Raw genomic sequence first — 16,924 nt, forward strand, 5'->3', positions numbered from 1 at the left:
TATATTATGGCCTAATCTTGAAAATCGATAGATTCTTTAATGGTATTTATCATATAAGCCCAGCGGGCAAAATGAAGTGAATCCTGTGTTCTGATTGGCTACCCCAGCGGGCAAGATGGGTCTATTTTGCCCGCTAAGGATTTCCAACTTGATTCTTCGTAAGGTAAAAGACTTTTTGGAGCGAACCTATAAAGTTTGTACCTCTTGGACAATTTCGGCTATGGATTCGCAAACAGCAGAAGAAGACAGTCAAAACAAAGAAAACCAAAACGACTCTCTTGGGTTTTTGTGTTTTAAGCACAGCTGGCTTACTTTTCCGGCTATCAAAATAGACAAGTCATTCTTGATTCTCATCAACCGGACTTCAATTGCCGGAAACCAAAGGAATCTCAACAGCCGACCAGAGGAAATCAAACTATAATCGATGGGTTAAAACCAGCAAACTTCCAGAAGCGCGGGAAAGCATCAGTGATCAAGTCGTAATTGTTTTAGATTTTGAATCTGATTGGCTAAGAAATTAAAGTGAAGCTAGTATTCAGAACAATCTTTATTTTTTATGAAAAGATTGTGTCCCAGAAGGCTGAATCAATCAAGAGTGAGAGTAAGTGGGATCATTATTGTTCCTCCTTCTTACGAATAATAATTACTTTTCACTTTTCCCTTCAGCTGTAAATCTTTTCAAACGGAGAGCAGGTCTAGTTCTCTTCATTACAAGTGGAAAAGTTTCCTACAACTAACGGCCAATTACAGTCAATAGTTTACCCTTCCAGAGATAACACTAATGAAATCTAAACATAGTCGCTCCGACGAAGGGCTAACGCTCGAAACGTCAGCTTTTGTAATCGTTACGGTGGCCAATTTACCACTTCAACTTTGTTGATATATCCAAGTTATTTCATTACTCCCACCGACGCAGCCCCAAACAATTTCTTTCGAAACTATCAGCCTTTATTCAGTTTTATTTTATAAGTTCCTTATCGTTCACCGTTTTCATTTAGTGACCGAAAATGTCCACCGATAAATATCTGTTTGATTTAATGCCATCTGTTAGCATGCTTAATACCTTTTGGGAGCGATTTTATTCCGCTGACTCTCCATACGAAAAAGAATAAATCTGCAATGGGGATTCTCTCATCGTGTTGGATAATTTAAACCGTTTTTTCTCCTCAAAGAGTAGTGCAAGTAGTTTCGAAAATACAGTTTGTATACTGGCCTAAAAATACAGCAGAAAAAAAACATAAATCGCAGCTTGGTTCTCTTTGTCGATCAATTTCTGTATCAATGAACTGATCAATGAAACTGCAAAAACGAGAATCAGCTAACACTGGACAAAGTAAGCTTCAAACTCTCTTTATGGAGAACAATTCACATTACCAACTCATTTTTCGTAATAACAAAAGGGGAACATAAGACTCAAAAAGGTATTTATATCTATTGCCATAATTAAAAATCAAATTCAAGAAAAAAAAGAAAATGCATTAATTTGATAATTTTTCATAACCGCTAACGATATCAATTAATGTCTATATGCGGAGAGGCTACTGAGAAACATGCGCATCGATCTGCGTTTGAGTGAAAGATGTTGTTTTATATTTCAGATTTTCTAGAGTGGGAGCACAAGTTTGTTGGCCGTGATTAAGCTAAACCTTTCAACTTATGATTAATTAAAGAAAAGCCGAAGCTCTACTTTCGGTTTATTTTATATTAGGAACCATGCACCATTCTCTTCATGTATCTGTTTATCAATGAGGTGATATTTTAAAGTTTTTAGATTGTAAATATTACGATGACTCAGAATCTCCTCTGAAGATGGCAAGAAGTGACAACACTCAACTTTGTTATCAACACTTCATTGACTCATCTTTGTATTGGAAAACTGGTCTTACAACAAAACGTCTCCCTCAAGGCAAAACCATAAAGCTTGGTCTTCATTGTAGAAACGCACTGAGAAGAGAACTTCTCTCTAGTTTGGAGTGATAACAAGAATGCATCAACAGATAGTCAATAGTTATTTCAGTAATCCCAAATAATTTGAAAATTCAAAGTAAATGTGCTGTTTTGAAGAATCGTAACAACAATAGCGGCGAATATTTAGAATACTGTATGATTTATTCTATCAATAGGATATGGGCTTGACGAATGAGTGATCTGGTAAAGCTAAGTTAAAACAACTAATGTTTGACAAATTGAAGAGGCGGAAGGCATTTGGCTTGACCATATAGCTCATAAAATTTATCTTATAAAATATGATGGTCTTTCTTTGAGATGACTTTTGCAAATATCGTGGGGTAAAATACGTCGACATCTGGAAGACAAAAGATACGATAATATTTTGTTTGCTGAGCATTAAGCCGTCAGCGCACTTCGTTACATGAAGATGCTATCAACCTCATGTGAAATGAAAAGAAAATAAATAAAATAGATCTTTATTACAACAGATAATTACCAGGAAACGTGTAACGGTTTAAGCGTTGGAACATTACTTTACGAAACGATCATATTTGAACGAACGGAACTTCGAGACTTGATATGGTCGAACTTTTCTCATTTTTCTCACCATATTTCACTGCATTACCGCAATAGGGCAGGACTAGAACGGAACATATGCGATCCATGCGAGTAGTCCACCCCTTAAATCCCACCCATCCCACCCCAGGGGAGGACATCCATCACACAATAATCCCGTGCGTGGGAAATTAACGTCTCCTACCCCTAACCCTGTAGGAGTCGGGACCTCCATTTATTCATCCCTATCCGAGAAGACTAGAATATCTAACAATTACTTGATGTTATGGAAAGATAGCATATTCTTCTCAATTATTTTATGACCTTGAGTGTTGGTCCGGCCGGGGCTTTAACCCTCGACCTCCCGCACAACAGTCCAGTGCTCTATCCATTGAGCTAACCGGGAGGCGGTTGAACTGAAGGCTAACTGGCGATGGTTTGTTGAGTTTTCCAATTAACGGGCTCCTTTCATGAGCTACCTCCTTTAATGAAGTATGCAAAGGTAGGGGGGAAAACGGGTCAAGTTTCTTGCTTTACCTACATCTCCTACATGTATGACACAAAGGGAAATGGTAGATAACTGTAAACCGATCTGAAAAACTGTCCTTTCAGTCGATGTTCTTGGCCTGTATGACCGGCCATTCCCACTCAACGCTTTTGCGTGGAACTTACGAGGGGTAAATGTGACACTGACATTAAAATACTCCCTAAGTGTCAGTACCGGCCCTAGAAAAATCGTGAGCTTGAACGTATTATCTGGCGGACCTGGAAAGCCTTAAGAAAATGAACACCGTTGACTTATTAAAAATTTATTAAAAAATACATCCTCTGTAATATAAATTTTTAGGCCCGATAATATAAATAGAAAAGTTTCAGCATAACGACAACAACAACGAAAGACAAGTCTTGAGCTTCTAACATTCTCTATAAAAGATGAACCGGAGGCCCAAAATAAACTTTTGTGCCGTTTTACCCAGTTGTTCGAACGAAAGTCGGGAATGACTACGGGCTTTCGTGTAATGGTTACTGCTATCTAGCGGACAAATAGTAAAAAATGCTCGATTATTCGTGGAAGACAGATTTAAAGCTTGAACCGTGTTTTGAGGGAAAAGCTCGACTAATCCGACAACAGGGCAAAGACAATCGGTAGAACCAGTGAGTCATAACGAGAAATAAAAACAACCAAAAGAGGAAAACAGAGTCATATATTTGCTTGCATATTATTCTTAGTAATCCCATGTTTTCCTATCGTGCAATTTAAGACAAATCTGTAAACGCGAATCTTTCAAAAACTACAATTTTACTTACCCTATGGGTTCATGCAATTTGGTTAGACTGAAAACTTTACTTTGAAAAATCAGCGCGAATGACTCGTGCTGATTTATCTCAAATTGCACTCGAAATCATGTGTTTAACTATAAAAGTATTCCCTGTACTTGTAAACTATCATAAACGTCGTCACCTTCATCACGCCATGATCATTTTCTTTGTCATCCTCATTATTATCATTATTTATCAATTTACAGATTAACTCTGTAAAACTAAAAGCTGGATTTCCCCGTCACTACTTCTCGCGATAAACCCGTAACGAAACGACCCAAGATAGAGAAAGAGCGACCACATATAAATACATGATTGAAGGGCAGCAAGCAAAATTTCTTGGTCTTACCGCATTTTTTCACTCGTTTGATCTCGATGCCAGCGGACAGCACGACAAAGGACAGGAACAAGCTTGCCGTCAGGTAAAGATTGTAGGAAGCCATGAATTCGAGATGTGCACTATTGTGTAATTACGGAACTGGAAAAATTGCAATTTGTATCATTGAGTCTCAAACTAATACAAAAAAGGTGGTCGAAATCAATTTTTTCCGTTATTGTTATTGGTAGTATTATTTATATTTTTATATAATTATTATCAACAACTATTATTATTGTCGTTTTGTAATTTATATAGGACGACAGATGTATTCATAGTGCTACAAGGAATTTGTACGCAAACAGCTATGAATAAAAGCAAAAAAAAAATTAAATAAATGAACATTTGCCAGTCACAATCTACCCGATTGATTCGCATAATTGTTGTTCTCGAGTATTAAAGCCAAGGGGTACTGGTAATTCGCCATAAAAGGCATTGCGGCAAACCAGGGGAGTCATTAGATCGTAATGGAAAAACATGCATTACTCACCCACAAATCAAATTTTATATAGAAATTTTTCGATTGCTGTTTTGACATTTGAGCGAAGGAAATAACTACCAACTTACCTCTTTCGGAATTGGAAGGAAACCTACACAAATGATCACACCTCCAAATGATGCAAGAAACAATGACATGCGATGGATAATGGATCGTGTTATGATCATTCAGTATGATTCGGTGAATGACAATTAGAGATATTAACCTACCTGGGCTAAATGGTTGAACGAACATGTTTGTAGAAAGATCTTATTTGTTTAGTAAAGTAGGATAAAGGAAAAAACTGAATCCCTACAATTTGTAAACATTGCATATCATTTTATTATTGATTAGAATTGTTCAGTTGAAGCAAGTCCGTTCAAATTTTTACATGTATTTGGGACAGGTAAGCAACGCTGGCAATAGCATCAAAATATCTCCATTAACGACCTTTAGCAAACCACGACGAGGACGGTAACGAGGACATCGCAAAATGAAATATCAAATGGCCAGAAAAATAGCCAGCACGTGCGTTTCAAAACTTGTACACTTGTTAGCCGTCTTCTGCAAAACAACAACTTTAAATCACCAAAATTAGTCTTTTCTATCAAAATTTCACATTTTACGGTAGTTTCCTACCCAAATGTAGTTGATTCGTACCCAAGTTTAAATAGGTTCGTATTCAAGTTTGAGTCGGTTCGAACCCCAACCGCTGATCAATTCATACATATATTAGTAATACGTCGCGTACAAGCGTGAACAGATTTCAACCGTTGCATACGAGCAAGATACAACAAAACTATGAATAAAGGCTGATAGTTTCGAAAGAAACTGTTTGGGGCTGCGTCGGTGGGAGTAACTAAATAATTTGGATATATCAACAAAGTTGAAATGGTAAATTGGCCACCGTAATGATTACAAAAGCTGACGTTTCGAGCGTTAGCCCACAATTCCTCTATTCGCTCCGACGAAGGGCTAACGCTCGAAACGTCAGCTTTTGTAATCATTACGGTGGCCAATTTACCATTTCAACTTTGTTGATATATCCTTATTACAACAAAACTATGTTGCGTATACTTGTAGCCTTAACAAAAACAACTAGTGGTGCCTAGCTGTGGTTACCAGTCGTTTTGTACTCACAGTCGTTTCTCACCCAGTCGTTAATATATTATAAATTTTTTTAAATGATAAATTTTGTCAACAATTGGAGAAAAAATATCACCCTGACACCACCTGTCATTGTTAAAAAGTCACAGATATAAACAATAGACTTTTCTAGTAAAAAATATCGCACTTGCGAATGTTCAGCGGTTGGCTACGAACTGACTCAAAGTTAGATACGAAACGACTGGGTACGAAACGACCGGATACAAAATGTGCATCACGGTACACAACTTATTCAAGTTAATCCTCACTGAACAAACAAAAACCGCATAATAAGCATCACATCGTGATTTTAACATAACTCTGCAAAATATTCTTAAATTAGTTACCGACTGATTTTGTAGATGGATCAGAAAATATTCACCTTCCATTCTTCGGTAGATTTCTTTCTGTTGCAGTATGCAGTATCGTTGATAGTCCCATCGCTTTATTGGTGTTGTTTGAAGGGCATTCAACCAGGGAACTGTACTTGTACTCCGTTTGGTCCAACAAGGGTCAGGGTCAAGTGTACTGGGATCACAAGAGTACCCAAGGATTTGTCATCAAATACAGTCTCCCTATATGTAGAATTAATGATTGTTCCCTTTGGATTAATTTCAGTTTTAGACATTACAACTCATTAACTTGTTTGGATCAATAACTAATACTTTCATCAATAATACAAGGTGATCATTTCCTAATCATGATGTAATCGTATGATTTTTATTTCAAATAAAAATTCCCGTAAGGCTTTTTTCCAACAATAAAAGCGGGCTCCCCTACTCGCAGAAATGTGGATTGTTTTACAAAACAAGATGAAAACAATGATGTACTGAATGCATTTAGAGATCAAATTTCAACCAGCAAACTCGTACATTCCTTCTCAGAGATCTCTCTGGAAACCATTTGAACTCTATCGAAGAGGATGCCCTCTCGAATCTAACAGTGCTACAGCGCATGTAAGTTTTTCTATTCGTTCAAAATATTTCTTTCTCTTTGATAATTTTAGCCAACCATTTGCCAACTCTAACAGAATGTGGCAGTAAGTGACCAATAGTGTTAACACTTTTTCCTTCCACTTTCCTTCAAGCCGGACTGTTTCCTAAATTAATCTCGATACGGATTTGAGAGATGATACTTTTGGGGAAACCCGTTATGGCCGGTGCACAGTAATATTTCCCCAAATGTTCCATTTAGGTTAACTGATAATCAGGATGTGAAAAGGAACACTCCACTGTTTCTCATGTTTCCCCCTATATTTCTTTCGTGCTCCAATCACCCCCTGCTAGTTTTACAACAGAACAACAGACTAGAATCCAAGCGAGGCTTCATTATTTGATGAGTATAAGAAGTCTTGAGACTTTTTGTCGGCGCTGGTATTGTAATTGCTTTGGTAATTGTTCCAACCCGATTGAACTAATTGTTCAACCGTCGTAATACCTGTTTTCACATTCGGGACGGTCTTATTCGAGAAAATAAACACCGATATGTATGCACATTTCAAATATCACACAGACACGAAGAGATGTAGGCATTTAATTGATATTAGCCCTAATAAACCCCTTTCTCGTGTCTTTCAGTAGAAATGTTGCGGCTTGAGATGGATAGACGTCAGTGAAGCCAGTTACTTTTTCTTTTGAGTTTACTTCTATTATCATTTTCCTTTTACAGTGATCTTTCAAGAAACGATCTGGAATCAGTTCCAGAGAATACCTTCCGAGGAAATCCACTTCATGACATGTAAGAGAAGAGTTTCCCTTTTTACAAGTTCAGACGAGTAGAGGCTAAAACGTTATTATCATAAGCCAGATGTCCCTCTGGAACATTCTGAAAAGTCGTTTTGAATGTGTTAAAAACATTACCTTTCTGAACAAAGTTACACTCAGGTTGGGTAATAGCATTTAAAGAAATATATGGAGCTTTATTCATGTTATTGTAGCTTTGTACCCAACCTGCGAATCCTTTCTTTCGAGGGAGTGCAAAACTAGAGTAATGTTGTTTCCTGGAAACGCATGTTGTGAGGGCCCCAATATCGATATAGGGGCACGTGCGTCTTGCTCGGATGATTTCTTCTGATGAAGACAAGGACCTTTCGAAACTGGTCCAAGTCCAAACTCCAGCATGCGGTTACCTAGATAGGAAGCACAAAAAGTTTTGAAACTCAAGAAAAATGATTTAGACGCAGCTGGATGTTATACATAAGATTGTTATCAATTACTGAACAAGAATGACACCTTTTATCGTATTGACTCTATCAGTGATAATTCATCTCCTTTTACTCTCCTCACTCGTGTATATGTAATATTTGCACCCAGAGAAAAAGTGAAGAACAATAGTAAAGCACAAGGCTAGCAATATTTCGTACCCGCAGTTAGCTGAATTGTAGACGAAAGGCTGGGTTTGTGATCCACAGCGTGTTAAGTTTCTCTTATAATCATCCCCACTCATCTGCGAGCCTGTCATAGATAAATTTCAAACCTAACTTTTTTATCTAATTTATTTTCCATTCATAGAAATCTCGACAACACTGCTATACGAGGTGGGTTTTACCTCCCGGAGAGTGTCAGAAAACTGTACGAGTTATCAGTGGTTGTTTTTCTTCCTACCACACTTGAACACGTAATTCGATTAAATAATTATCAGTAATGTGGGCAAAGTGGCAAGACCCTCATCATTTTCTGCTGACCACTGTGATAATGTTAAAAGCAAGCTTTTTTTCTTGATTTTTTCTCGTTGCCATGTTCCCACCAATAACGTAGCTCCATTTTCTGCCTTTAAAAGCACACACAACCCACAATTCCTCTATTCACTCCGACGAAGGGCTAACGCTCGAAACGTCAGCTTTTGTAATCGTTACGGTGGCCAATTTACCATTTCAACTTTGTTGATATATCCAAATTATTTTTTTCTTGACTACCTCCCTTTCACAATGACTGGACTTTTCACTCTACGGATTTTTTTTTAATACAATAACATCTGATATTGTATCACCTTCCTTGGCTAAAAATCTAAAAATCTTTTACTCTTCATTTCTTTCAGCTCTGTCACGCATAACAAGTTATCGTATGGTGACTTGAGAGTTATTCTGAAAGATCGTAAACAAGTCATTGAGCTGTAAGTACGGTAGAAGCTCAAAGGAAGCTTTATCTTCAACAAAATTTTCATCATTATTATCATTTATATCCAAAGAAACTGCAATTCAAATTTATAACGCTTTGATTATGCCCCCATTTTGATTACTGCAGCCCCGTCTGGGACTGTTTAAGTGGCTACTTAAGCGATACGCTCCAAAAATTACAGAATCGAGCAGCCAGAATTATTACTCAATTACCCTTTGATACGCGCTTAAACCACCTTCTCTCCACCCTCGATTGGGAGAGGCTATCTCTTCGACGAGAGAAACAAAAAGCCCTAATGATGTATAAAATTATAAACAACCTTGCTCCCGAATATCTATCAAAGTCTTTTCTCTCAGCGTCACTCTGTGCACGACATAAGAAACTCTGAGGGAAGGCTGGCCTTGTCCAAACCAAACACCAATTATTTGAAACGAAGCTTCTCTTACAGCGGGGCCATGTTATGGAATAAATTGCCCAAATACTTAAAAAATGCTTCATCCATTAACCATTTTAGGCGAAATCTTAACGTAGTCGATATATAGGATTCCCACACGGCAATCATGTAAAGCAGTTGATTAATCTTAGTTTTCATTATGTAACTGATGATTTTCCGTGTTTAAATAAAGATTTACATACATACATACATACATACATACATTAGAATCATTTATTTTAATTATTCTAGTTATGCAAGAATTTTTTTGGTCGACGGTTATGCCTGCTTTCCTTCACAAAGACATTTCCGGAAATCAGATTGGACCTAACCTGACAGCCGATCTATTTGATGGCTTTTGCAATATGTCCGTTCTGTAAGTTTTTAACTGAAGGAAAATGCTGTGCGATTAAATTGACTAAGTTTAAATGTCTTACTTTTGTTCTCCTCATTAGACATTTGAGCCAATGTGCACATTGAAAATGGAACCTTTAAGGCGATGAGGAAATTGATACTACTGTAAGTTTGCAAACTTTAATGCTCCAGCTAGTCTGTTTTAAAATTCAGTAAAGTTTTAACAATGATTATAATATAGAAAATAAATTTGTGGATTCTTTCTCACTTTTTCAGACACCTAATCAACAACAGATTGTCATATGTTTCATTTGGAATCCTAGAAGGGCTATCGGGAGAGTCTTTTCGTTTGTAAGAAACGAAATAATTCCTCACAATTTTTTCCAAGTATCTCAGCGGTCCGCAATCCTTAGTCCTCGATTCTGATAGACTAATTCCGTACGCTCCAGCGGTCCGGATTTCCCAACTGTCCTGTATACCACCCTCGGCCAACGGCCTCAGGCGGAATCCAATGCCTTGGGCACAGTTTTTCCCAATACGAACAAGCCGGCTGGTGAATAACATATGTGTAATCTCGAGATTTTTACTTTGAAATTTTAACGTCATGGAGTACGTTAGAAAATCTGAATAAAGAAGTGTGTGACCCCGCTTTTTTTAACTATTTTTCCAGGGATTTACGTTACAACGAGTTCACGTCTGTTCCGAGTTTTAGCGGTCTGTTAAAGATGAAAGAATTGTATGTGATGTAATATTCGTAAGTAGCGTAAGGTTAAATAGTTTTAGCGTTCCCATGTCCACTCTACTGACAATGATACACCCATTGAATAACACTTCCCAGATTATGATCTTAAAGTGATTCTCCATTGTGAAGCAGTATGAGCCTTCTTACATTCAGGCGCGTGCACTGGCCACTAAACGCTCAGTTTTTAAGCATCGTGCATGGATAACTGCTGTTGTGGAACCTTGGCTAGCTATTACCGCGACGTTGACGGTTCAGACAATTTTTCAAATCATCAGTCTTTCCTCTTCGTAGAACAAGCTTTCATTAACTTGTTCTGTTTTTTTTTTCTCTTATTTCAGATCTTTTTCCGAAAACAAAATCGCCGACATTTCACAGCTTCGCTACTCAACCATAAAATACGTCCAAAATCTGTGAGAAAACATCAATACATTGAACTCGTCAATGTTCCTTTACCACACTCTCAGGTAGTGGAGATGATCGAAAAATAGGAAATGCACAGGAGTGCAAACAATCTCCGTTTACCGTTGCCAGCTTTTGGTTCGTCTTCCCTACTTGTGAGCCTGAAACAGATTGTGAGTTCATAAGAACTTCAGTGCGTTGTTTAAGAACCATTATTACATCGCGCGCAGCGCCCTTAGGCAAGATGAAGGAGTCCTGTGTCCTGATTGGCTACCCGAGCGGGCAAGATAGGCCCATCTTGCCCGCTCGGGATTTCCCGCATTGATCCCGCGCATGTAAAAAATTGAATTATAACATAACCAAAGTAAAGCGCGCGCTCTGATTGGTCAATTTAGCGTCCCCCATTTGCCCATGGGTGTACGCTGCTGACGTGAGCAAATGCAAAGACTATTTTTCCGCGCGCGCTTGTTCTTTTCTTGTCACGTAAGATTTATTAAATAAAAGGGAACTCTAGCTACAGTGTGTTAATGTTATGTTATAAAACAAATGGAAAACACCACAGCGTACACTATTGAGTTATGGATGCACTTGGGAGGTTTGCTAAGCACTCAAGAAGCTAGAGTCGCTCTCGGCTATCGCCTCGAGCGACTCTTACGCTTCTTTCGTGCTTAGCAACCTCCCGCGTGCATCCATAACTCAATAGTGTACGGTGTGGTGTTTACCATTTGTTAATTAGAACTACGTTCGTAATTCTCGGACAATCTCGGCTATGGAAACGCTAAAAGCGGCAAAAGATAGTCAAACCAAAAAACAGAAACGACTCTCGTGAGTTTGTTGTGCTTCAAACACAGTTGGCTTTCTTTCCAGGTTTTTGAAGTAAACAAGTTATTTTAATCCTCAGTAAAGCGAAACATTTTTGCAAAATAAAAAATTCTTTATTAACCAAGTTTCTTATTAACCTCGTTCTTTTTTCGCACTTGAATTGACCACGACTTCGTCTCAGTCCATAAAAATGCAAAAAAGAACTCGGGCCAATATCCAGCCATCTTGACCTCACGCTTGGTTAATAACGCACATTCAACTGTTCCTTACTGATGAAAATAGACCATAAAGACCTTCATTTTAACTCACTATCTTGCGTGAATATTTTACAGAATCGGACGAAAGAATAAGATCGAACGATTACCGGTGGATGTCTTTCAGGAGTTACATGTTACACTTACTTTGTAGGTTTTAACTTGTTTACTCAACACTTAAAAGAGTAAGTAGTTCCTTAGCTTAATCCAGCCAACTCACTTTCTACCTCCGTAATTTGCTCATTTAAATGAATGAATACATTTCTCTCGGTTTGTCTTTCTATCTATCGGTTAATTTCATCAAATTTTATCTGACCGCAAACCCTTATGTTTAAATATCATTCAAATACGGAGTGAGCGGGGAGTGTATTTCTTGCAGAAATTTCAACTAATTACACGTAATCTCATCGATTAGGCGGCTGGTCTATGGCATACATAGAGAGATCTGGGTCCGAGTTCTAGATGATTATTTGTGTTGTGGTCTTAGTTCATGCGTGCACAAGGCACTCTCTCTAGCTCTAACCACCGGAGAATGCAGATTTCAAAATAAACCAAGGAAACCCCTGAAAAATGGTAGTATTTCATCTATTTATTTAATCACTTTCACCAGAGTGTGGTGAGGGTCGCACAACAGAGCGAGGCTCCAAATTAAGTGCGCCCTATATCCCACCAATCCCACCCCAGGGGAGGACATCCATCACACAGTAATCTCGTGTGTGGGAAATTAACGTCTCCTACCCCTAACCCTGTAGGAGTCGGGACCTCCATTTATTCATCCCTATCCGAGAAGACTAGAATATCTAACAATTACTTGATGTTATAGAAAGGTAGCATATTCTTCTCAATTATTTTAAGACCTTGAGTGTTGGTCCGGCCGGGGCTTTAACCCTCGACCTCCCGCACAACAGTCCAGTGCTCTATCCATTGAGCTAACCGGGAGGCGGTTGATCTACATTGGGATCCCATCCTATTATGGAAGGTTAAACGCTGCAGTCAAACCTAAGACAACTTTCTTTTGAGAGTTTGAGAGTACGCTACCAACTCATTACAACATTTACACATGCACAGATATTTGACTGTTGGGCTACAGAAACAAAAATATGCTCCGGCGATGTTGACCGCTGACTTGTGCGCAGACTCTTCCTTGCCTTGTAATCTCCAACAACCATTACGACCGAAAATTGATTATTTTATTTATTTCTTGCCCGACTATCTTCGACTCCGAAACCGAAAAGACCTGACGATGATACCACTTCATCAAATTCTCCTATAGAGGCTTTTCAGAATTTAAAACAATGTAAGAAAAAGATATTAAAAGAATAAAATTAAAGTAATATTACAGCGCATATGATAATTATATTTAAATGCTATTAGTACTCCTTAAAAATATCCTTTAAAACTAGTTTAAAACTTGGAAAAGATTCAATACATATAATGCTCTCAGGATGACAGTTTGAGAAGAAAAATTAGATTTTTAGTCTGTTCCTTAATTTACTCGTGCACCCAGTGTAGGCGACATTAAATTTTTCTCGTTCACGCATTTCAGTACTCCTTCTATCTCAGTGACACTTTTATCAAAAACTCCATTTTCAGGGATCTGTCCTTCAACATGCTCCGGTTCATCCCAGATGAAGCTTTTTCTGATTGCAAGCAGCTATACAATTTGTGAGTTCTAAAAGAAACTAGTAAGGGAGTATCTAAAGACATTGTGTATGTATCCTATTTTTTTGCAGGAACTATAGAAAGTGAAGATGGTCAATGTTAAGCCCAGGGATTTGAGTGAAAGACGATGTTTTCAGTAAATGACAAGACAAACTTCTTTTAGCAGTCTGCCGAGCCCTCGACCTTCCGATTAATTTGTACTTTAGGTGCTCTACCACTGAGCTATAAAAGACTAGTGGGATCGTCGGCCATTTAGATAGTTTCATGGCGATCGCGACAAATTTCTTGGATACTTCTAAGATAGGAATGTCGAAAATAATGCTTTGGCGAAATGATGATGGGATTGAATATGGTAAATTTCGAGCCTGGTGATTTGACTGAATGATGATGTTCTCAGTAATTCACACAGGCTTACTCGGAACAAGAAATCCTATGGACCTAGTTAGACGACCTAGCTTTCCAAATGTTTTAATTTTACCTAGAGTTAACACTACCAAATATGAACTCAAGTCATGGAGATATTTTGCAGCCAAGAAATGGAATGAACTCTCAAATGACATTAGAATAAAAGCGGGCACTAAAGAAATAGTAAACAGAATTAGATCGTTAAATTTCGGGGATTAGTAGATTTGTAACGTTAGTTTTAATAGTATTTTGATTGCGGCGGTAATCTTGTAATAACAGTTTTAAATAGCTTTTAATCAGTATTTCATTTATGATTTTACCCGCTGTGATATTAGCGTTGTTAGCAGCACGGGTACTTATGTTCCGAAAGGCGCTATCCTGGAAAAAGTGTGACTGATTGCCGTGCATGCCCATATAGTAAGAATCCTGGTAGAAAACGGTTACCTTTGACTTAGATTGTTATTTGAAAAATTTTTTTTAAGTCGCTTGGGTTTCATACTTGAAAGTCATCTAGGGGGGAAGGGGGGAACTAAAGTATATTGACTACCAATGACAGAAAAACCATAAAAATGATACAGAGCCTTGCGCGGGAGGGCAAGGGGGTATTCGGGTAAATCTTCTTGAGAAACAACCTAAATCTTCAGACAAGCCAAGATGATAAATAATGACCAGATCAAATGACTCAAAAGCCCTCTTTCCTATTTATTCGAAAAGTAACTAAACACAAATTTCTGAGACATTCATCCGTAGTCAGTGCAACAATTTCTGTGACACTCTTCCATCGGATCAAATTCTCATGTCACGTTCGTAGTGAGATTTCCTTCAGTTCGGCCCTTTCGTCTAGTGAAGAGAAAGACATGCATGATTTGCGTTTTCTTACAGAGGATAGCAACAAAAAAATAACTTTTCTTTATTTTTGTGTTCACCTGATGAGAATTTACCTCATCTAGAAAAGCTAGTCTGCCATTACTACAAACATCTAAATTTCTTTTTACATTCTGCATTGAATTACATCTAAACGAATTTCCAGACCTTGTCTACTATCGCGACCATCGGATCTCAAATGAATCTCAACAAGAGGTTATAAGATTTATATCCTCTTGATCTCAGCGGATTCCTAAAGAATGTACAACATAAATGTCCTTTATCAAATAGAATTTCAATCGAAAACAGAATAACTACTTTTTAGAATTTAATTGTTTTTAATTGATTGTAATAAGTGATAACACAAATTTAACTTTACAATTTACCAAACTTTATATAATACATGATACATGGCAAGGGACAGCTACACATAGTACAACATGCTGTCAAACAAAAGCGATCACATATTCATCAAAATATTTATTTTGTTCACATTGGTATTAGTGATACTATCATTATCTGATACTCTAACATTTGTCATTTCATCAAACAGGTACCCGAACTTACCAGTCCGCTGGATATCGTGCATGTAGCTGTCTCAATAATTTCTACCGCATGGATCGTTTTGGCCCTTGCACCGCTTGTCCAAGTTATGGAATTAACTGTGAGAATGACGCTGCAATATTAGCGCCAAATTATTTTTGGACCTGGAGTAGCTCTGAAAAAGGAGAATCTTACACCAAATTTGTCATCAACATTTACACCCACAATGAGAGTTATAACAAAGCCTTTTCCACCTTTGAAGGACCGTTACCAAAGCCTGTAAAGTGCCCCTATCCAGACTCGTGTAAAGGCGGAATTAACTGTACATGCAATTTAGGATACCAAGGTATACTCTGTGCAACATGTTCCTCACATTACTATCACAGATTCCACAGCTGTTTACGCTGTCCCAAGATGTTATTTACAGTTATTTCCTGTTGTGTGATCATTTTTCTTTTTGTCCTGCTGTTTGTCATTGTTTTCTGGGGCGACTCACGACGCACAGAAGACAATCGTACTGTTGCAGATGTCGTTATGTCCTGCATCAAGATCGTTATTGGATTTTATCAAGTTCTCGCTGACATTTTCTCAGCATTGCTGCAAGTCCAGTGGCCAGCAGTGCTTGTATCTATGACAGAATACTTGAAGTTTCTCGAAGGAAACATTTTGCAGTTCGCCCCACTTAGTTGCATTCACCATGTATTCCACTTTGACCCATTTATTCAGTTTGTCCTTGCCATTACTGTAAATGTTTCGGTTATATCTTTGATAACGCTTTACCTCTTAGTAAAGAAGCAGCTCATCAACAGAATGGAGAACTCCTCAGAAGAGAATGCTTCGGCAGGAAGACAGAACGTTTCAGAAGAAGACAAGACAAGACAAGACAAGACAACTTTTTTCATGCCAGGGTGGCCCAGTCAGCTGCAAGGCTGGTATCCTTAGGGGCCCTGGTTTCTATAAAATTTACATATACACATTTCCAATAAAATTACAAAGTTGAATAGAATTTGCTAAGATTAAAAGAGGAGATAAAAATCAGATAAAATGTCCTTTAAGAAGGCGTTTAAAAATTTCTAGAGAACTTGCCTCTTTGATTTTGCTTGGCAGTGAATTAAAGGCTAAACGTCCTGAAATTTTAAAAGTTCGCCCTCCAAGAACAAGATTTGTTTTATTTGAGGGAATATTTCTCCTCTGCCTAGTGTTATAATTGAGTACGTCACTGTTAACTTTAAAATAGTTTTTTAGTTTAGGTATGTAGGAACGAGATTCCGTAAGCATTTATATACTAAAATACATTTGTGTATTTTTCGCAGTATTTCTAAATCTGGCCAATTTACAATATTTCGGGCTGTCCTTGTACTTTTTTGACAGGTGACGATTTTCGCCGCTCGATTTTGTAATCGTTGCAGACTAGTGATGCTGCTCTCGGGTAGTTCACCCCAAGCCGTGTCTGCGTAGCTAAAAATTGGTTCAATAATGCATTTGTATACCGCTTGAGCTGCTTG

General features: G+C 37.9%; 1 long non-coding RNA gene and 1 pseudogene across 1 annotated transcript; one reads left to right on the forward strand and one right to left on the reverse strand.

Annotated features, from left to right (window-relative positions):
- Positions 1 to 21: 21 nt before the first annotated feature.
- LOC148733861 (uncharacterized) lies at positions 22 to 4,857 on the reverse strand. Its single transcript, XR_016000476.1, has 4 exons — positions 4,769 to 4,857; positions 4,175 to 4,303; positions 3,178 to 3,279; positions 22 to 2,305 (listed from the first exon to the last, which is right to left on the reverse strand). It is a non-coding gene; the product is annotated as an uncharacterized LOC148733861 (long non-coding RNA).
- The window catches only part of LOC148733862 (uncharacterized), a 13,561-nt pseudogene continuing 1,436 nt past the window's right edge, over positions 4,800 to 16,924 (forward strand).

The sequence above is a fragment of the Stylophora pistillata genome, chromosome 4, assembly GCF_964205215.1.
Source record: "Stylophora pistillata chromosome 4, jaStyPist1.2, whole genome shotgun sequence".
In the NCBI taxonomy this organism is placed as follows: domain Eukaryota; kingdom Metazoa; phylum Cnidaria; class Anthozoa; order Scleractinia; family Pocilloporidae; genus Stylophora; species Stylophora pistillata.